Here is a 14,979-nt window from a genome sequence, read left to right as displayed (position 1 = left end):
CGATGACACTGTATCGAGGCCTATGTGCTTTGGCTGCATGTTGCTTTCACTTATTACTGTCCAAGGCACCGTTCAATGGTGGGTTGTTCAGGACCTTGGACAGCTTCCCCGCAGTCTCTTAACCACACCACATTCTCCGGTTTCAAGTAAAGAGGGGATAGCTCTGTCAATGTTTGCGGTGGCTTTATTTTTGACTGAGTAGATCAGGCTAATTCGTGCAGGTGATTGACAGAAAATCATTCAAGATAATTCTCTCTTTTTGTAATTAACATTACCGGAATTTCTCAAATACATTGCAAGAACTGCATTTATGCGTTAAAGTGCAATTGTCTTTCAATGCGTAACTGCATTTTGTCTCCAATGGCACCAATACTAGCAGATGTGGTACTATTTCCAGGGACATCATTTCAGCAGAACCTCATGGCCACCAGAGTGGCGCCTCATATTTGCCCCGTGCAATTTGTTACGAGTCCTGTTATTTGCACCTCTAGCTAGGGTCGTTGAAGTGGCCTTGCGCATGCAATCTCTCTCACCAACCTAGCCATTCACTCACCCACTCTTAACTTGTTGGATTGGATATCTGCATTTCCACCTTCTGGATTACTGAGTTTCTTTGCGCAGAGAATATGAGGTTTCCATGAATTAAATTAGCTTTAAGGGCGTGACATTGTTAGTTCCATCATTCTTTCCAAACAATAATTTGATGCGTATCGATTATTTGCTTTTCACAAGTTCGCGTGTGGGTATTTCTTCCATATATTTTTCGTGAGTAAACTAAATTATCGTGACGGTACCTATTTTTCACCGGATGATAGTGGTTATTCCTATACTCTGACCTCTATTGAACAGAGCCTACTATCCATCACCAAGACTGTTGCGTTCTTCCAGAGACACCACACCGTGCAGGCTACTCATCGGATGACAGTCCGCCGCAATCCGTAGCCTATCAAGTGCCCTCTTTTATTTTCGGCAATGCAATAATGTTTTGGGGTGCCTTTAACCGTGGTAAAACTGAAGAGCAATAACCCAAGTTGAGGAAACGAACAATGTAACACCCACAGTGCCCGACAGGTAAGTATAACCCTCGTTTTGTGATGTGGGCTCAATTATCGGACGACGCAAAATAGCCTACAACATTTTGACATATTCTATTCGTTCTGGAAAACCTTAAACATTCACATACTTGGTCAAATAAATCCAGACGTTCCATTCAGTTATGAGCGTATTGTTTATGGACAGATCTGTGGTAGCGTTTGTTTATTGTCTCTAGAATATAATAAAAATGATTCATGCAGCGATGTGGAGAAATGTGACTTTATAGTGTGCCACCTGGCAGGATCAAACATTATAGGCTAATGTGGCTCTCGAGTCTATTTCTGCACGTATTTGAAGGTGAAGTGTACCTGTCATGGGTATCAGTAGTGGTCGATGGACCCGAGGCGATTAAAACCCACTCATTGTAGAATGTAGCTGAGAACAATATGAAACTCAAGGTGCAGGCTGCCATTTCAACCTATACCTCACATTCGACTTAAGTATTACTGTGAACTATGTTATGCTTAAATAACAGCTATGACATGTATTCTCTCCCCCCCAAAAATCCCAAACATTGTTTTGTACTTTGGGGACACAGTGCTGCTTGCATGACTGTCATATTGAAGAGGATATCAGTTACACACACACACACACACACACACACACACACACACACACACACACACACACACACACGAAATGAAGTGGTTATGCTGCAGGTCTGGATGTTGAGCCCACTGACCCATGCACACAGAGAGAGGAAAAAGACAACTCAATAAGAAAGGATTGATAAGGTCGCCTGTCCTCTCTCTGACTATCTCGCCATCTCCCCCTTATTCTTTCACCTTCAGCAGAGGCAATGCTGCAATGGACTGATTTCCCATGGGACTCTGCAGTGTTGTCCATATGTGGCTAACAGGATATGAGATCAGAAGATCACAGCTACAACATAGAGAGGATATGCCATGTCATACTGTAGGCTACTTACAGTGCAATCCCAGAGGCTTCTGTTGACGGAGCTGATAGCCCATGTCTTGAGGTTTATTTTCATTTTTTTAACCATCTTTTACGGCACAATGCATCACTGAGCTTTTTCACTAGGTACCAACCAGTGTTTAGAAGTGCAGGCAATAACTTGATACAGTATTTATCCATGTAGAAACTCTGACATTAGAAATGTGGTGAGGCAGTGAGTAATTAGATCTTAATTACGATCATTTTTTGAAATTGAGAATAAGGTTATTGTACTAAATTAAATCACTGCACTACTTTCCTCTCCACCTTCATTACATAAGCATTCCTTGTTCTAAAAGTTCAATATATCTCATGTTGAAATCTCTCTCTGGCATTTTAACTTCTGAGATCCAAGTGATGATTAAGAATACTTATACAACTGGTTGTTATGATCCTGGATGCTGATTGGACGAGCAGCGTTCCAAGCCGTGCTGTATTGGCCGTCACAGACACACCTATGCCTGCTAACAGTTCCATCTGAAAAGTATTACTGCGCCTCCATGAGAATGTCATGTTCATAAAGCTGTCCGAATCATCTCCTGCATTTATCTCAATTTGCCTATTATTTCCCCTTGCTTCCAGTCTAGTATTTAGTTTGGTACAGCAGGGGTTAATATAAGCCTCGCTGTTTGCCTGTCCGACCTCGGAAACAATGTTTCACTTTTGAATTTCGAGTTCTTTAGCACACACAGGAGAAACGTCCGCTATCGCGTCGGACCGAACAACACCATTTACCTGTGACTGTATTCACGATACTGCACTTCCTCTTGTGCCTTATTGCTTACATTCAGCACTTTAAGTGAGGTGAGAGTGCAGTCGGGTTAAAACGTCTCATTTACCAGAGGATGATAGTCAAAGATCTCAGGAGAAGACTTCATTGACCACTAAAGTAGCTACTGTAGCTAGCTGAACTAATCCCCTTCATACATGAAACCAAACGGTAGAACATACTCTATTAGTTGCTCCTCTGGTTTGTAAATGTTATGAACTATTTTCAGCTATATTTTCCCCAAGAAAAGTTACAGAATATATACTTGATATTCCCTTCAGGATTGGTATCTCCCATAGCTCGCCCTAGAGAAGGAAGCACTCTCTCGCCTTTCCTTTTGGTCAACCTTTCGAACCACCTGAGGTTGCCATAGATGTATTCCCTTGGAGAACAGGCGGAGATGAATGCTTTTCAAGGGAGATTGAATACCTCGCCAAAACTACTCCGTGATAAAAAATATATATAATTGCTGGATTGATATTTCAAATATTGAAAAGCCAAGGTTTTATAATTGCAGGATCTGTAACTGTTGTAGTTAGATTTAGACCAAAATGCAGCAGGGAAATGTGCACTCATCTTCTTTATTATATTCAGACAAGCAGGAGAACCAAAACAACTACTCACATGCTGGTAAGGCTATACACAGAACAATCTCCCACAAAGTACTCAACAAACACATACCTATATATAGGACTCTCAATCAGAGGCAACTAGAAAACACCTGCCTCCAATTGAGAGTCCAACCCCAATTAACAAAACATAGAAATACAAAAGACTAGACAGAACATAGAAATACACTAACATAGAACAGTGCCCAAAAACCCCCGGAATACATAAATCAAATACCCTACTAAACAAACCACCACCCCGAACCACATAAAACAAATACCCTCTGCCACATCCTGACCAAACTACAATAACAAATAACCCCTATTACTGGTCAGGACGTGACAGGATCCTGGTGTTTCCAAGTGCAAAGTTAGAGATGGATCTATCAAAAGATGAATGTCATTAACTAACAATGAGTGCGAGACCTCCCGGGCTGAGTAGGAGCATTCAAAGCCCAAAGACCATGATGAAACCACAGGGTTTCTTCATCAGTTTTAATGTAATTGGACAAAGAGTAACAATCCACTGTATTAGCTGGACGGCTGCTTGAAGGCCAGAGGCGAACGAAAATAGAGTATAATTGGAGATCAGTTCTGCTCTGTCTATCCAAACATCCAAACATTGACACGACATGCAAAGCGCACTTAAGATTTGCACCCGTCTCTATAAGATGTAAAGCATATAGAATATTTAACGATCAATCAAACATGGATGTTGTAGTTCTTCCGCATTCGGGGTAAGGATGTAGATTTTATCCGTGTGAAACGACTTTGTGGGTTTTTCTTTTTATGTTTGCACAGCAGCTTTTCGGGTTGGTGAAAGCACCATGCTGCTCTGCCGAGTGCTCAGGGAGATCTGCAGTATGAGTAGAGCAGCAGAGCATTGAAACACTGCCAAGGTGAATGAAGACTGTGAGGCCAGAGTTGGAGGCAGAGCTGGGGGCAGATCCCTGGCACAGCACCTCACCAGGACCTGCCTCGCTCTTGGAACACTACTACTGTACTTGGGAATTGTTATTTTCTGCTAAAATCCCTCTTGCAGGGAGTTTTTCTAGGGTGACTCATCAGCTACACTCTCTGGTGTTGTTGCTGTTGTTACTCCAGAACAAGGAAACCTTCTCAGAAACACAGTTCAGTTGTCCTTAGCTGATGTCAAACGTGCAACCCGCTGCTTTCCTCATAGCTGGTGTGTTCTGAGAATTTGACTGCAGAATAGCTGCCATGTGTTCACCCAGGTAGGTGCTTGGCTATACATTGGTAGGAGAAGAGTAGGGGTGAGTTACCCTAGTGTTGTTAAAAGTGATTTGAGAAAGCCTCGTAAAGAGCTGTGTCAATGCAATCCCCCGAATGATCCATCTGTACCAACTGTCCAGACATTTAGTATGGTTGTAATGTACTAACTTTTATTTAACCTTTATTTTAACAGGGAGTCATACTGAGACCAAGGTCTCTTTCACAGATGAGCCCTGCATTTACATCAATATACACTATACACATCAATATACACTATACACATCAGTATACACTATACACATCAGTATACACTATACACATCAGTATACACTATACACATCAATATACACATCAATATACACTATACACATCAGTATACACTATACACATCAGTATACACTATACACATCAGTATACACTATACACATCAGTATACACTATACATATCAATATACACTATACACATCAATATACACTATACACATCAGTATACACTATACACATCAGTATACACTATACACATCAGTATACACTATACACACCAGTATACACTATACACACCAGTATACACTATACACATCAGCATACAATATACACACCAGTATACACTATACACATCAGTATACACTATACACATCAGCATACAATATACACATCAGTATACACTATACACATCAGTATACACATCGATATACACTATACACATCAATATACACTATACACATTAGTATACACTATACACATCAATATACACTATACACATTAGTATACACTATACACATCAATATACACTATACACATCAGTATACACTATACACATCAGTATACACATCAATATACACTATACACATCAATATACACTATACACATTAGTATACACTATACACATCAATATACACTATACACATCAGTATACACTATACACATCAGTATACACATCAATATACACTATACACATCAATATACACTATACACATCAATATACACTATACACATCAATATACACTATACACATCAGTATACACTATACACATCAGTATACACGTCAATACACGAAAAGCAAAACACAGTCATAGAAATCAAACACATTCTTCAGTAAAAAGGTACTAAACCAGCCTTTTGAAATGCCCTACAGCAGGGCTTCCCAAACTCGGTCCTGGCCCCGAATTCACGATGAATAATATCTGTTCATTTTAGCAAAACCAGCAACATGCTAGCTAAGTCGTAGTTCACTCGTACTGCTGTTTACACAGTCAAGCTTCAAGTGCATGCCGATTTAGCTAGGCGCTGATTTAGCTAACTAAAGTACTTTGTGTGGAGAACATTTCTGCCAACCAGGGTGTGCCCTATAAGCATTCCCATCTCATGGAGGCTCTTTGAGTTAAACCCTTGAACCAGTTCTCCTCTGGGGGCTCTTTGAGTTAAACCCTTGAACCAGTTCTCCTCTGGGGGCTCTTTGAGTTAAACCCTTGAACCAGTTCTCCTCTGGGGGCTCTTTGAGTTAAACCCTTGAACCAGTTCTTCTCTGGGGGCTCTTTGAGTTAAACCCTTGAACCAGTTCTTCTCTGGGGGCTCTTTGAGTTAAACCTGCAGACCAGTTCTCCACTGGGGGCTCTTTGAGTTTAACCCGCAGACCAGTTCTCCTCTGGGGGCTCTTTGAGTTAAACCCACAGACCAGTTCTCCACTGGGGGCTCTTTGAGTTTAACCCGCAGACCAGTTCTCCTCTGGGGGCTCTTTGAGTTAAACCCACAGACCAGTTCTCCTCTGGGGGCTCTTTGAGTAACCAAATGTGAATGAGGATGCTCTCAGGCGTGTGCTGAATAAGGTCTGAGCGCTGCTGTACTGCCTAGGCTGGGCTAGGCCAAACACCCGCAGCTGTTTGCTCGGCCAGTCGGCTGTCCTTGGGGTGAGACAGACAGACAGACAGACAGACAGACAGACAGACAGACAGACAGACAGACAGACAGACAGACAGACAGACAGACAGACAGACAGACAGACAGACAGACAGACAGACAGACAGACAGACAGACAGACAGACCAGACGTGTGGGCTGAGCAGAAAAAAGTCAAAGCCTGCAGGCCAGAGAACTACAGAGGAGCCCTACTAGGAAATCAGTTGAAACCATTATATTATGGTTGTCATCATTACCATAACATGGTCTGAGAATACCAACAGAATATTTCCATTGACTATTACAGTGACAATAGAATCCATTTGAATACCAGTAGACCCCCAGAAAACATGTAACGGCATAGTATGACCTGAATATCTGATGGTCTTGACATTGACTTAAGAGTTTTGAAGAATGTTAAAAGAAGAGGTAGAGTCTTGAAGAGAGTGTTGAAGAGGAAGTCTTGAAGAGAGTGTTGAAGAGGTAGAGTCTTGAAGAGAGTGTTGAAGAGGTAGAGTCTTGAAGAGAGTGTTGAAGAGGAAGTCTTGAAGAGAGTGTTGAAGAGGTAGAGTCTTGAAGAGAGTGTTGAAGAGGTAGTCTTGAAGAGAGTGTTGAAGAGGTAGTCTTGAAGAGAGTGTTGAAGAGGTAGAGTCTGAAGAGAGTGTTGAAGAGGTAGAGTCTTGAAGAGAGTGTTGAAAAGGTAGTCTTGAAGAGAGTGTTGAAGAGGTAGAGTTTGAAGAGAGTGTTGGAGCGGTAGAGTTTGAAGAGAGTGTTGGAGCGGTAGAGTCTTGAAGAGAGTGTTGAAGAGGTAGAGTTTGAAGAGAGTGTTGAAGAGGTAGAGTCTTGAAGAGAGTGTTGAAGAGGTAGAGTCTTGAAGAGAGTGTTGAAGAGGTAGAGTCTTGAAGAGAGTGTTGAAGAGGTAGAGTCTTGAAGAGAGTGTTGAAAAGGTAGAGTCTTGAAGAGAGTGTTGAAGAGGTAGAGTCTTGAAGAGAGTGTTGAAGAGGTAGTCTTGAAGAGAGTGTTGAAGAGGATGTCTTGAAGAGAGTGTTGAAGAGGTAGAGTCTTGAAGAGAGTGTTGAAGAGGTAGAGTCTTGAAGAGAGTGTTGAAGAGGTAGAGTCTTGAAGAGAGTGTTGAAGAGGTAGAGTCTGAAGAGAGTGTTGAAGAGGTAGAGTCTTGAAGAGAGTGTTGAAGAGGTAGAGTCTTGAAGAGAGTGTTGAAGAGGTAGAGTCTTGAAGAGAGTGTTGAAGAGGTAGAGTCTTGAAGAGAGTGTTGAAGAGGTAGAGTCTTGAAGAGAGTGTTGAAGAGGTAGTCTTGAAGAGAGTGTTGAAGAGGTAGTCTTGAAGAGAGTGTTGAAAAGGTAGAGTCTGAAGAGAGTGTTGAAGAGGTAGAGTCTTGAAGAGAGTGTTGAAGAGGTAGTCTTGAAGAGAGTGTTGAAGAGGTAGAGTCTTGAAGAGAGTGTTGGAGCGGTAGAGTTTGAAGAGAGTGTTGGAGCGGTAGAGTCTTGAAGAGAGTGTTGAAGAGGTAGAGTTTGAAGAGAGTGTTGAAGAGGTAGAGTCTTGAAGAGAGTGTTGAAGAGGTAGAGTATTGAAGAGAGTGTTGAAGAGGTAGAGTCTTGAAGAGAGTGTTGAAGAGGTAGAGTCTTGAAGAGAGTGTTGAAGAGGTAGAGTCTTGAAGAGAGTGTTGAAAAGGTAGAGTCTTGAAGAGAGTGTTGAAGAGGTAGAGTCTTGAAGAGAGTGTTGAAGAGGTAGTCTTGAAGAGAGTGTTGAAGAGGATGTCTTGAAGAGAGTGTTGAAGAGGTAGAGTCTTGAAGAGAGTGTTGAAGAGGTAGAGTCTTGAAGAGAGTGTTGAAGAGGTAGAGTCTTGAAGAGAGTGTTGAAGAGGTAGAGTCTGAAGAGAGTGTTGAAGAGGTAGAGTCTTGAAGAGAGTGTTGAAGAGGTAGAGTCTTGAAGAGAGTGTTGAAGAGGTAGAGTCTTGAAGAGAGTGTTGAAGAGGTAGAGTCTTGAAGAGAGTGTTGAAGAGGTAGAGTCTTGAAGAGAGTGTTGAAGAGGTAGTCTTGAAGAGAGTGTTGAAGAGGTAGTCTTGAAGAGAGTGTTGAAAAGGTAGAGTCTGAAGAGAGTGTTGAAGAGGTAGAGTCTTGAAGAGAGTGTTGAAGAGGTAGTCTTGAAGAGAGTGTTGAAGAGGTAGAGTCTTGAAGAGAGTGTTGGAGCGGTAGAGTTTGAAGAGAGTGTTGGAGCGGTAGAGTCTTGAAGAGAGTGTTGAAGAGGTAGAGTTTGAAGAGAGTGTTGAAGAGGTAGAGTCTTGAAGAGAGTGTTGAAGAGGTAGAGTATTGAAGAGAGTGTTGAAGAGGTAGAGTCTTGAAGAGAGTGTTGAAGAGGTAGAGTCTTGAAGAGAGTGTTGAAAAGGTAGAGTCTTGAAGAGAGTGTTGAAGAGGTAGAGTCTTGAAGAGAGTGTTGAAGAGGTAGTCTTGAAGAGAGTGTTGAAGAGGATGTCTTGAAGAGAGTGTTGAAGAGGGAGAGTCTTGAAGAGAGTGTTGAAGAGGTAGAGTCTTGAAGAGAGTGTTGAAGAGGTAGAGTCTTGAAGAGAGTGTTGAAGAGGTAGAGTCTTGAAGAGAGTGTTGAAGAGGTAGAGTCTGAAGAGAGTGTTGAAGAGGTAGAGTCTTGAAGAGAGTGTTGAAGAGGTAGAGTCTTGAAGAGAGTGTTGAAGAGGTAGAGTCTTGAAGAGAGTGTTGAAGAGGTAGTCTTGAAGAGAGTGTTGAAGAGGTAGTCTTGAAGAGAGTGTTGAAGAGGTAGAGTCTTGAAGAGAGTGTTGAAGAGGAAGAGTCTTGAAGAGAGTGTTGAAAAAGAAGTGAGTAGTGTGTGTGAGGATGTGGAGCTAAACGGAACAGAGAGCATAGACCAAAACATTCTGAGTGACCCCACACTACAGTTTTCCTTCTATCTGCAATCGATTGAATCCAATCCAGAGTCTGTGAAGAGCTGAACAGTGGAGAGCTGAGCAGAGCAGGAGTGAACAGAGCTGGAACAGATATGACCAGAAATCTGTACAGATTATGGGGGGGGGGGGGCAAAAGTAGAACTCAGGAGGAGCAGGCTAGCATACAGCAGGCAGGGGTCAAGATTAGAGCCCAACTAAACTGAATGGAGTGTAGTAGAGTATAGAATAGCTTTACAGCGAGGTGTAGAGCGTTCATTCATCTGTCTGGAGTGCCCTGTCGGCACATACAGCCTCAGCTGGAGATGGAAATGGTCGGGGAGCGGGATGGAGATGGAGACGGACTCTCTCTCTTTCTCCACACACTGAGGAACCCTGGGATGGTGGAGGACCATCTATAATACATCCCAGTAATCTATAAAGGAAAGTCATCATTGATCCAATGCTTTTATCAAGGGTGGAGGGAAAATAGTGAATTCCATGCTGCACCTAAATGACCAGGAGAAAATCAAGTAATTGAAGCAAAATGTTACATTTTGGCCAATGGCTATCCATAACTGTCTGTCCTTTGCCCCTCTACCTTTCTTTGTGGTTAGCTGTCCATAACCAAATGTTGCTTGGCTCTGTTAATGTATCAGATGGGGTTTTGCAAGTCCTGTCTTTAAACAGAAATAACCAGAAGCAACCTATACAGCTTCCAGGGCTGCCGCCTGTGTACTGGTGGTAAAATGGAATCCCTGGTTTACTGTAGATGGCTTCCCTTCAGGCAAATACATATTTGATTGAGTTGTCAACAAACATTAAACCAAACCTTATCTGGGTTAAAATGAGAAAGATTACGATTTTGTTCAAAAAGTAAGTTGTTATAACAAGGAAACAATGTTCTTCTGCCAGGTAGGCTCATTATAAGAGAACATAAAATATGAGTCTGCTCTTCCACATGCAATAGAATCAACCCTTCTTAATTTAGTCTGAGGCTCTCTCCCTCTCTGTTCTCTATCCAGCCAAACATACTGTAACACAAACAAGTTAGAGCCTACTGTAGCTCTGGATAACAGAATGACACAAATTACATTAACTCTGTGACCATGAATCCCATTTGGGTTGTGCTTTTTGTGCAAGATAGCAAGCCCAGGCATCCCATACAGTGGCAAGGCTTCCACAATATAATGTGCTCCCTGATAGCAAGCCCAGGCACCCCATACAGCGGCAAGGCTTGGAGGCTTCCACAATATAATGTGCTCCCTGATAGCAAGCCCAGGCATCCCATACAGTGGCAAGGCTTCCACAATATAATGTGTTCCCTGATAGCAAGCCCAGGCACCCCATACAGCGGTAAGGCTTGGAGGCTTCCACAATATAATGTGCTCCCTGTGCCCACTTTGAGATTTAGGGGGATGCCACATGGGTAAGTGGATTTTAGTTTGGCTCTGAAAAATGAAGCTGTTAGTAACATGCTCCAGTCAGCTGTTTGAAGTAAAATTGGAACAACCAAGGTCTATAGGAAGATGTGATCTCTGTTGATTAGAATGGATTTGTAATTAAGACATTATAACCCAGAGATGGAGGCCAAGGTTTCTTTGATTGTGTCATCCCACTAATGGTTGAACATCGATTGAAGAATAGTATGCAGAGAATTAAGTAGGTCCATGGTTATTACAGTTCTAAAGGTTTTACATTCATTCTACGTTTTAGTAGCGTCAGCTGCTTTGGATTGGATGACTGGTACATTCTTAGAAAAAAGTATTCCAAAAGGGTTCTGTGGCTGTCCCCATTGGAGAACACTTTTTGATTCCAGGTAGAACTCTTTTTGGTTACATGTAGGTTCTAGAGAGAGCGAGAGAGACAGACAGACGGACACAGCGTTGTTGTGTGTCTGTGTGTGTGTGTGTGTGTGTGTGTGTGTGTGTGTGTGTGTGTGTGTGTGTGTGTGTGTGTGTGTGTGTGTGTGTGTGTGTGTGTGTGTGTGTGTGAGAGAGAAAGGGGTAGTGTGTGTGTGTGTGTGTGTGTGTGTGTGTGTGTGTGTGTGTGTGTGTGTGAGGGAGAGAGAGAGAGAGAGAGAGAAAGAGCACTACAGCATAATTGAGTATCAGCTCACAGATGCCCTTCTCCCTAGAGGCCTGAAGGAAGGTAGGGCTCCAATCACTGGTGTGGCAATCAGACACATGTAATTCCTAGGAGATGAATGCTGTACCCTCCTCGTCACTCTGTCACCACACACCATACTGATGACATAGTGGCGGCCAGATTATAGCACAGATGTGCTCAGTGCTTGTGGTTTAGCTACACTGTTCTTACCGGGGGTATCATTTGAATTTCCATGCATTTGGACGATAAAGTATTGTATGTACCGCATAGATGGCTAGAGAAAACACTGGTTGGCTGGGCAGTTTAGTTTAGGACTGTCTCGATCAATCATCTGTAAAAATGCCCAAGGTTCTCTTCTTCTCATACTCTCATGTAGAGAAGGATAGACATGCCTTATGGATATATGGATATGTGCTCAAGCAGCAGAGGCAGAGAGGGGTAGTTCCTGTCGCAGAATGACCAAATCGCCCTCAAGCAGCAGAGGCAGAGAGGGGTAGTTCCTGTCGCAGAATGACCAAATCGCCCTCAAGCAGCAGAGGCAGAGAGGGGTAGTTCCTGTCGCAGAATGACCAAATCCCCCTCAAGCAGCAGAGGCAGAGAGGGGTAGTTCCTGTCGCAGAATGACCAAATCCCCATCTAGTGACCTCATGGGTGGAATGTTATTAACATTCTCATGATTGTATAATTAATAAACATAATTTTTTTTTAAACCTCAGAAAATCTGATGTTTCTATGTCAAACGGTTTTGTTATATTTCAGTGATGTACACTGAACAAAAATATAAACGCAACATGTAAAGTGTTGGTCCCATGTTTCATGAGCTGAAATAAAAGATCCCAGAAATTTTCCATATGCACAAAAAGCTTATTTCTCTCAAATGTTGTGCACATATTTGTTTACATCCCTGTTAATGAGCATTTCTCCTTGACCAAGATAATCCATCCACCTGATGGGTGTGGCATTTCAAGAAGCTCATTAAACAGCATGATCATTACACAGGTGGACCTTGTGCTGGGGACAGTAAAACGGCCACTGTAAAATGTGAAGTTTTGTTGCACATTACAATGCCACAGATGTCTCAAGTTTTGAGGGAGCGTACAATTGGCATGCTGACAGCAGGAATGTCCACCAGAGCTGTTGCCAGAGAATTGAATGTTCCTTTCTCTACCATAAGCCACCTCCAACGTTGTTTTAGAGAATTTGGCTGTATATCCAACTGGCCTCACAACCACAGACCACGTGTATGGCGTCGTGTGGGCAAGTGGTTTGCTGATGTGAACGTTGTGAACAGAGTGCCTCATGGTGGCGGTGGGGCTATGGTATGGGTAGACATAAGCTACGGACAACAAACACAATTTCATTTTGTCGATGGCAATTTGAATGCACAGAGATACCGTGACAAGATCCTGAGGCCCATTGTCGTGCCATTCATCCGCCGCCATCACCTCATGTTTCATCATGACAACATGATCCATGTCGCAAGGATCTGTATACAATTCCTGGAAGCTGAAAATGTCCCAGTTCTTCCAGGGCCTGCATACTCACCAGACATGTCACCCATTGAGCATGTTTGGGATGCTCTGGATTGAAGTGAATGACAGCGTGTTCCAGTTCCCCGACAATATACATCAACTTCGCAGAGCCATTGAAGAGGAGTGGGACAACATTCCACAGGCCACTATCAACAGCCTGATCAACTCTATGCGATGGAGGTGTGTCACACTGCATGAGGCAAATGGTGGTCACACCAGATCCATGCTCCTTCTTTTTTTACATTTTTGACCAACAGATGCATATCAGATTAGGGCCTAATGAATTTATTTCAATTGACTGATTTCTTTCTAACTGTAACTCAGTAAAATCTTTGAAATTGTTGCATGTTGTGTTTATATTTTTCTTTCAGTGTATATAAAGTGTAATATTGGGATGCAAACTCAAAATGGAATACATTTCAACTCTATATCTGACATGGTACCATGTGTGTGAGGTGCATACTGTTGTTTGAATGTTAAGACTACCAAGAAGCACTGTGTGTGACCCTGATGTAGCCCACTGAGGTGAAAGGTTATCCACAGGATAAAGTTAGAACTTTGACCCCTACTCATGGAAACTTTCTGAAAACATCCTAGCTCTACTTTTAGACCATAGTGTCAATGACTAAATCATTGGTAGGAGCCTGCATGGTGAAGTGATACACCTCCAGCTTGCAATGGTTGAAAATACTCTCATATTGCAAGCTGTTGGCTTTGGACACTCATAATATGTGAAAATATATGCCAAGACGGCAACGTTGAATTCCACCTTCAGAAGACGTGACACTGTGTGAGGGGCTGCTGATGACATCCTAGTGAAAAAGGATTTAGTCTATGCCGGTACCCAGTGTATCCGACACATGGGCTCTGCATATGGTAATGTGATTGCATGTGTAATGTGTTGATGTCCAGGACCACGGCACTGTTTGGGGATAATGCTCAGTGACAGTGTAACATCGCTTGGCCTATGTGGATGTGATGTCATGTGTGAATGTGATCTGGAAGTGGTGCTTGGAATACATACCCCTGTCTTGTGACAGGTTTGTGTGTTATGAATGTGATTTTCATTTATAAAATATAGCGCCTTTCACTAGGTCTTCAAGAGCTCTTATCGTTTTATAGGGAAAACTCACTCCATCCACCATCAATGTGTAGGCCTAATACTTTGGCATGAATTGCTGAATGTAAAAAGATGGCTTACTGTGCATCCAAAATGGCACCCTATTCCCTACATAGTGCACTATATAGGAAATAGGGTACAATTTGGGTAACGTCAGTGTCTTATCCAATTAAATGATTCCCTCTCTCTCCTCACTCTCTTCTCTCTCTCTAATCCTTTAATTAATTAACAATGGCATAAAATAAACTGGATCAACTGAAGTGGATAGTTGGCTTGGGAGAGGACAGTTAGTCTCTACTAAATTGCAGTTGTCTCTATTAGTCTGTATTGCAGATGTTCTCTATTAGTCTCTACTGCAGATGGTCTCTATTACTCTGTACTGCAGATGGCCTCTATTAGTCTGTACTGCAGATGGCCTCTATTAGTCTCTACTGCAGATGGCCTCTATTAGTCTCTACTGCAGATGGCTTCTATTAGTCTCTACTGCAGATGGTCTCTATTCATCTGTACTGCAGATGGTCTCTATTCGTCTCTACTGCAGATGGTCTCTATTAGTCTCTACTGCAGATGGTCTCTATTAGTCTCTACTGCAGATGGTCTATATTAGTCTCTACTGCAGATGGTCTATATTAGTCTCTACTGCAGATGGTCTATATTAGTCTCTACTGCAGATGGTCTATATAAGTCTCTACTGCAGATGGTCTATATTAGTCTATACGGCAGATGGTCTGTATTAGTCTATACGGCAGATGG

General features: G+C 42.4%; 1 protein-coding gene across 1 annotated transcript in view; it reads left to right on the top strand.

Annotated features, from left to right (window-relative positions):
- The first annotated feature begins 497 nt into the window (after nt 1-497).
- LOC106574053 (protein FAM163A) overlaps nt 498-14,979 on the top strand; it is a 33,410-nt gene continuing 18,928 nt past the window's right edge. The window contains exon 1 of the mRNA XM_014149582.3: nt 498-1,071. The gene's annotated coding sequence lies outside the window, so the exon portion shown is untranslated. The remainder of the gene's footprint in view (nt 1,072-14,979) is intronic.

This window comes from Salmo salar, chromosome 16 (genome assembly GCF_965601325.2).
Source record: "Salmo salar chromosome 16, fSalSal1, whole genome shotgun sequence".
NCBI lineage: Eukaryota > Metazoa > Chordata > Actinopteri > Salmoniformes > Salmonidae > Salmo > Salmo salar.
Note: the sequence above shows the minus strand (reverse complement) of the source record. Positions and strands in the feature narration are given on the sequence as shown.